This window comes from Tachypleus tridentatus, chromosome 1 (assembly GCF_004210375.1).
Source record: "Tachypleus tridentatus isolate NWPU-2018 chromosome 1, ASM421037v1, whole genome shotgun sequence".
Taxonomy (NCBI): Eukaryota; Metazoa; Arthropoda; class Merostomata; order Xiphosura; family Limulidae; genus Tachypleus; species Tachypleus tridentatus.
In genome coordinates, this window is record NC_134825.1 from 46,285,455 (window position 1) to 46,293,794 (window position 8,340).

General features: G+C 32.5%; 1 protein-coding gene across 8 annotated transcripts in view; it reads left to right on the forward strand.

Moving 5' to 3' along the window:
- Positions 1–8,340, forward strand: part of LOC143247466 (uncharacterized) — a 73,086-nt gene that overhangs the window by 61,498 nt on the left and 3,248 nt on the right. For 2 of the 8 annotated variants that reach the window (XR_013026598.1, XR_013026591.1), the window contains exon 7: positions 8,194–8,311. The exons of the other annotated variants lie outside the window; for them this stretch is intronic. The gene's annotated coding sequence lies outside the window, so the exon portion shown is untranslated. Of the gene's footprint in view, positions 1–8,193; positions 8,312–8,340 lie in introns of those variants that run through there. 8 annotated transcript variants of the gene reach the window in all.

Here is an 8,340-nt window from a genome sequence, read left to right on the forward strand (position 1 = left end):
CAACTATCAAACGTTGTGCCAAACAGCCATCATCCGACGTCTACAACAATGTGTTTTATATAAAACACTGTATTAGTTAATCATTGAATATTAATAACTGATTGCATGCTCTTTTGTTAGTAAAATACTAACACTTGAAATCTGGATAAGAATGATACCACCAATAATGGATGAGATTCCTGCAGGTAATTATTGTTTAGTTTCAAGGTTTACTACCAAAGTTTTCACACGTCCAAGTTAATGGAATCATTTGAAAGTAGTCGTGAAATTGATAATTCAAATAAAATTAACGTACTTATTGTTTTAAATTAAAATGAGTAAATATAGCAGAAAAGTACGAAAAAACTGCTATTTGTTTAAAAGAAAACTACATTCGTTATATTGTAAACAGCAACTGCTTATTAACGTTTTCACATTAAGGTCATGCGTGTACACCTAACTTTCCTGATAACAAATTTTAACAACCAAGCGGCAAAGACACTTGATTCGCAATCCGAGGGTCGCGGGTTCGAATTCCCGTCACAGCAAACATGCTCGCCCTTCCAGCCTTGGGGCGTTATAATGTGACGGTCATCCCCACTATTCGTTGGTAAAAGAGTAGTCCAAGAATTGGCGGTGGGTGGTGTTGAAAAAATACAGAAACCACTGGTCTATGATAATCCAGTTTCAATGAAAATTTCGTTTAATTAAAAACTTTCCTCTGTTCGTCTTATTTCATATTTTACTGAGGCTGATTTATGATTTCTCTATGGAGCTGCAGAAAGCATTCATGGAAATTCTACAAAGGAATGAGGAAGACACAAAGACTTGGGAAATAAATATAAAGATTTTCCATCAGCTCTATAGGTCTGTTAAACATTAACTTGTAGACATTTATAATTGATAATTCATCGAGTTTAAAATTCTAGTCGACTCAAATATTTCAAATGTTAGTCTCTTATATTTAACTCGGCAGCTAAACTCATGTATAACTAACGAAAGTACACGGCTTCGCTCCAGTTTTTAGGTTGACAGTATGTGCATTCTGAACCCATTTTAGCAAACAATTATAACTTATATATATTTATTACTGATAAACATGACATAAAAGCCATTGTTGGAAAGTGGATAAGATGAAAAATACTCAGGCGCACACCCCCAGAGTCCCCTTAGTATGGGTGCAAATTTTTAGGTTTCTAGGCTCTTTACTATTGGTTTGTTTGTTTGGAATTAAGCACAGACCTACACAATGGGTTATTTGTGCTCTGCCCATCACGGTTTCTAGCCGTATGAGACCCCAGACGTGCTGCTTTTACTCTTGAAGTTATGGCGGGCACATCTATACATGTATGTGTGCAAGCGCGCATGTATACAAGTGCGTGCCTGTCTTTGATTTCTATTCGCTCATGTTATAAGATTAATACAAAATAGATGACTATGTCATTGTGTGCGTTCTTCAAATCTTTTTAATCAACTGAATCTATAAATTAGGAAACGATAAATATATATATTTTTTTCAATATTGTAGTTTATGAATCTCATTTTATACTTTCAGTACATAGACTAACAACAATATTAATTTATATGCAACATGACTTAAAAGCCATTGTTGGAACACATTGTTACCAAAACATGCTGGCTTTTATATATATATAGAAGTTGTAATAAAGGAACGACTTCTTTCCTATGTGGTTTTTTCTAGCTTGCCTCATTACAAATATGCGCATGCCAAATATGCGCATGCGCGCGCACACACGTGGATAAGATAGGTAGTAACACTCAGGTGCTCACCTTCATGGGTTAGTTAGTAAGCAAAATTTCAGGTTTAGGTTTCTAGGCTTATGGAGGACCCGGTATGGCCAGGTGGTTTAGGCACTCGACTCGTAATCCGAGGGTTGCGGGTTCGAATCCCGGTCGCAACAAACATGTTCGCCATTTCAGCCGTGGGGCGTTATAATGTGACGGTCAATCCCACTATTCGTTGGTAAAAGAGTAGCCCAAGAGTTGGCGGTGGTTGGTGATGACTAGCTGCCTTCCCTCTAGTATTACACTGCTAAATTAGGGATGGCTAGCTCAGATAGCCCTCGAGTAGCTTTGTGCGAAATTAAAACAAAAACAAAAACAATTATACCTGAGCTGTTGAAACTGGTAACGAGAACTTGTATGAAAGTACAAAGCAGCATTAACTTTTTAGTTCAGTAATTAATCTATAAGAAGGGTTCTGTAGTACTTATAGTCTGGAAATAGCCAATGAGTGACAAAATCAAACTGTAGCGTCGTTGTAATTGAATTGCTCACATTTTACTCATTCATGACGAGAAACCCACTTGTTAACCTGTTCTCTGCTTTAACAGTAAAAGCGTTAATGCCCCTACCAGCTGCTCACATTAATTAGGTCCGTTAAACTTCTGAATATAAGGCACGGTGTTTTTAAGATGTTTTTTTTCTATTCTAATATTCGAGACAATTTCAGCTTAGCTATTTAGTTTTAATAATACATGATGCCTTTTTAATCTTTGAATACGTTTTCTTTTTTGTATTTTTCACACTTTGTGTTAATAAAGCATGTAAGCTGTTGATACATTATCCTTAAAACTATACTTTCCTAAATCTATAAGGCACACGATTCAAGAAGAATAGAATATTACATCGTTAATATTTATAAATGTGTACACCATACTAACCAAATAAATACACTCCAGAAATATGCTAACTTGTAGCCCGTCTTTATCAACAAATTAAGCTTAGTATCGTATAAATGAGGCATATAATCTTATATTAAGGAATGTTACTCCTCTCTACGGTAAAAAACCCGGTGTTGCCAGATGACTGAGGCATTCAACTAGTAATCTGAGGTCGCGGACTCGAATCCTCGTCACACCAAATATGCTTGCCCTTCAGCTGTGGGGCGTTATAATGTGACGATCAATCCCACTATTTATTGGTAAAAGAGCAGTCCAAGAGTTGACGGTGGGTGGTGGTGACGAGCTGTCTTCCCTCTAGTCTTACGCTGCTAAATTAGGGACGGATAGCGCAGATAGCCCTCGTGTAGTTTTACGCAAAATTCAAAATAAATCAAACCAAAACGGTAAAACAGTATTGGAGCTTAACTAAAATAATTGGGTTTTGTTCGTGGAGTTGCGTCATAAATATTATGCAATATGGAATGATATTCAGAATGTGACTAGACCAAAGCAAATCGATCACTTCATGCTTATATTCCTACCTTGAGCTCATGAACAGTGTTCTTCCTAAACAACTTGTGACATACAGAAGCACTTTTTGGAGAAATATGATTATTATCAATAACAAAATGAGAAGCGCTCCTGTTCATTCTAATATCGACCCTGTCTTTCCTCAATAGATAGCTCTTTTCTTAGAAAGCCATAGAAGATTCATTTCACAAATATCTCAAAGCCTCCTGATTTAGGAAAAAACGTGGTTCGTTTTATAAGAAGGCTTAGAATAAAATACGCGTGTGATGAACAAGTTCTTGTGGTAATACATTCCACCCTCTTTCTCTGATGTAGAATATTTTAAAAGAGAATTCAACTTTGAAAGTGAATGTGAAAGATCGTCTTTTTAAAATACAAAGAATAGTCATGAAAACTTATTTTCGTTGACAACGTTGCATTTCAACGTTGTGCACAAAACAGTTAAGTTGGATGAATGAATCGTTACACTTTTTAAACACAGAACTAATTCCAGTTTTGTTAGATATTTAACATCAGTTTTTAATTATCATTTTAACGTTAGGTTTTACATAAATTTAACTTTCGAAGGTAACGTAATTCTGTGATCTGTTTGTTTGTAGTTAAGCACAAAGCTACACAATGGGCTATCTGTTCTCTGCTTACAACGGGATACAAAGCCCTTTTCTCGAGGTGTAAGTACGCAGACATTCGCTGTACCACTAGGGGGCCTGTTTACTTGACCGTACAAGTTAACTTTGTGAAATGTAGCAAATAAAATATTCCTTCAACTTTGAACTTGAATTGATTTAACATTTTAGTATCAAATTGCTGTTATTATCTCCTCCATGAAATAATTAATGTAAAATTAATTGTTTTGTATTCACTAACTCCAGAGTAAAACACCTGATTTTATCACTCAGATTTAGAAACAGATGAATTATATAAAACGAGTTAATGTTTATATATATTATCATTTCACTGTTTAAGAACAGTAAATTACAACTAAACAACTTATTCAATCAGAAAGACCTTTGATTTATACTACATAATGCTTTTTATATTATCTCTATAATAGAAATATAGCACATGTTAATGCAGAGGAATAAAATGTTTTTATTAAGCATTTACTTTCATTCGAACTTTTTATTTTCCTGATATATATCATTTTACAGTGTCTAGGACTATTACACACAGTGGAATATTTACAGCTAAAATATTTTTGTAATTTTATGAGAAAGATGATGCTAGCACGCCTATTCCACCTCAGCCTTTGTTTGTTTCTTTGTTTTTTGAATACAGCATAATCAGAGTCAATTACAGGAAGAGACATAAAGTTACCTGTGTTATCTACATATGCTTATAATTACAAATCTCATTCGAAAATTTGTTAAACTTAAGAGGAAGATCACAAAAACAAAAAGAAATCAAAATACAGTAATAAGCAAAATATTTAGGTTTATTATCTGAGAACTCAAAATGTGTCTATCAAAATACTAAATTGATCGCAAGTTTCCGTTTTTTGTGCACTATTTAATTACTTTAAGTACGGAATAAAAGTCCAATGCGATTGAAATAATGTTTTACTTTAAAATTTGGTAAATTAATTTGTTTTTTCAACGAGCTGCACTATATATTATATACAATACTTGTAGTAGCTTACGTCAGTACGTACTGAAATGTATATAATCTTTAATTAAACCAAAGTGACATGTAATATTTTAACAACTTTTCTTCATTGTTTTATTAAAGTAGTTTCTGCTCTTGTGCCTGTGAATAGGCATTTAGAACATGATCTACTTCTAATTAGTTAGCTATAGAGATATCACTTATATATAATGTTTTTAGATATTAAAATAATAATGTGATATAGTAGTTTAATTTTCTTTTATAAACTGGCGGTTTATCCTTGCTAAATTAATTTAACACGGAATAAGAGTTTGTATGACCTTTAAATATCAATTGAACTTTAGTGATGGCAAAAATGGCCACAGTTAGTCCCATTTGCTACCTTTAAGTATCAGCTGATGCTTTAGTGAAATTGAGTGATAGCACAGCTGGCCACAACTAGTCTCAGCTGCTCTAAACTAAAAGGAAAAAGGATGAATCAAGTGGCAGGGATGCAAAAACTCCATTCTCAGCAGCAAAACATAGTGTTAGCAGTAAACCTATAATACCATCAGGTTAGCTACATGATCCAAAATGGCATAGAATAGCATAATTTACAACCATGAGGTGTAGAAAATTTAGAATAATACAAGAGCATTCAAACGAATTAAATGAGGTCCAACAAACACAAAAGACCCAGCTGGTAAATTCTCTTTTTGGTTATTGGCATCTGCCAATTCATTACAAATATCACCAATTAAAACGAGTAAGTATTTTACGAATATAGTACTTGGTTATAAATTCTAATTATAGCTTTTATACATATTAGTGATTGATCAGCACACAAGTATTGTGTTGATACTATCCAAGCAACTGACCCTTTATACATGGTCCTGTTTACAGCTATCGATAAATCACTTCTGATAAAAAAAAATGTGTTGTTCCTGTCCATAGCTATCGACTCTTCAGTTCTGGTTAAATATTATGTCGATTCTGCTGAATCGATTTCTTGATTCTGGTGAAGAATTGTATTGCTTTTATCCACACCTATCAAACCTTTAATTTTGGTAAAGAACCGTTTTGTTCCTATCCACAGATATCGGCCCTTCGTTTCTGGTGAAATATTGTATTAATCCTATCCACGAATATCGCTATCGGTCTATCAATTCTGATAAAAGATTGCGTTGTTCCAATCTGATGCTTCAATTCTGGTTAAAGATTGTGTCTCTGTTATCCACAAATATCAATTCCTTGATTATGGTAAAAATATTATGTTGTTCGAATCTGCAACTATTAATCCTTCAGTTATTGTAAAATGTTGTATTAGTCCAATTCACAATTGTCTCTCTGTTCTGGTAAAGGACTGTGTTGGCCCTACCCACACTCACACCGCTGGCTTTGATAAAGGACTGTAATGAGTCCAACAATGGTTATCGACTTCTCAGCTCTATTATTTTGCTTCTATTCATAGTTATGGAATAGGATTACAGAAATCCACATTTAAGAACGTATTGATTCCTAACTGAGTTGTATAAGCCACTTGAACATCTTAGAGCCATTCAGCTTTGGTAAGAGATGTTTCACTTAATAAGATATGAATTTGTTGACTACAGTAAGAAATCATATTAATCGTTTCCCCGAAATGTGAATTTTTAGCTCAGAGATACCAAGATGACAATCATATCCACAAAGACAGATATTTTGGCTCTAGTAAATTTTTGTATGATATTTATAGCTATATTTATTACGTTGCAAGACTAAAATACCGTCATATAGCTCAGCCTTCGATTTATAAATACCAAAATAGTTTAATGATAAATAAATATAGTTGAATTACATCATTTCATCAATTTCACAAATCTATTAAATGCAGCAAACACGTTAATTTTAACTTACTATCATGGATGTTAAACACAGATGTACATGTATTTATAACTAGCACTATAATCCATATACATACATATATGTATATACCTCCATGTATAAGGATTAGCTGCACCATCTTAGTTTATCTAAGGAATTTTCTTTTTCCTGAAGCCGTTTTGCTTCATTTTTTCTTTACACACTCTTCATATATTTTTGTTTATATTCAACATTCTTCAGAAATTTACGTCACAGGTATCATAAACCAAAATATCATTTATACGATCAATATTAGTGTTATCAATTTACATTTACTGCTATTACTGCTCGAGTAAAAAGTAAAATTCTATTAAGAACACTACCAGTTGTGAAAGAATTACGTTTGGTTAACAATGACGTGAATGAACATAACCCTCATATTTCAACAAATTCTAGAAAATCACTTTCAAATCATTTCAGTTAGTTCATTTTATCTTTCTATGATCACGTTTACGACTGTAGTCCTGGGTTTATTTATAATTTGTATCCAGTACAATGATATAGCGTGATTTAAACTTTTCTTTAGAAGATAATGCCTTCTTGAGAAGAGTATATGACTCAAGCGAAACAGAAATACAGTTGTAATAAATAGTTAATCAAGTCTTAGGTCTGATGTTAACAATAAATATTATTCTTTCCAAATTTTACAATTTCCACGTTCGCTCACGCAAGCAAACAGACAACAATATATCTGTGAGAACAACAAAAACATTTTCAAAATTGAATAAAGTATTAGTACACTATAGTTTCACCAGTTCCCCTATTTAGCTTAAAACTCCACATTTTGTCGTGCTGTTTCAGATTTGTTTTAATCCAATTCATTTTCATTATAGAGCATTAAGAATAGCTACATGACAACATTTGTTCAAGAATTTTAGTCAGAAATCAAACATTCTATTGTCCATTCAAATTCTGACATATACTTGTAATATTCAATGTTGTCATATATTAATTGTGCAAGATAACATTTAAAATTTGTTTTTCTTAAAATTGAGAACTTTATTCCAGTTGACAGATATTTGATGAATTGCATCAGAAATTTCATATTTAATTTTGAATAGCTGTTTAATTCATAGAGCTAAAATGTATATTATATATATATTATTTGAAATGAAAGTCTAAACTTTTGTAATGTTTTTATTAACAATAAGAATGCTGTGTTCTTTACGCAATAAACACTGACAGCAGTTAGTGGATATATCGGAAATATTTATTTTAAGAATAAATAAAAATTTGTTTTTATATTATTAATTTATAAAACTGCCATATAAAGAGAACCTTATCTAATTAAATTTAATTAATCCTAATGAACTGAAAACTTCAAATAAAAACAATATTTCGTTTATAGAAAAGAGCGCCAATTTCAGTCTTGAAAACCTAAAATCACATAACAAGCGAAGAAAATGAGCATATCTATTAATCTTACGCAATGTAAATATATATATATATAGTTAGTACATCAATATGTGAATAATTATCTTAGACATTGTTACTGAAATTTTTCCTTCTATAGTCCGCGAAAGAAGACACATTTAGATCATACACTCTGTATTCCGCCAATGTTCTCGTTGAGTTCTCTTTCAACAAACGATAGAACTTTTCACACCAACCTTTGTTCATGCATAAATGTGTAGCTTTTTATTCCTTTTTATTGTTAGTC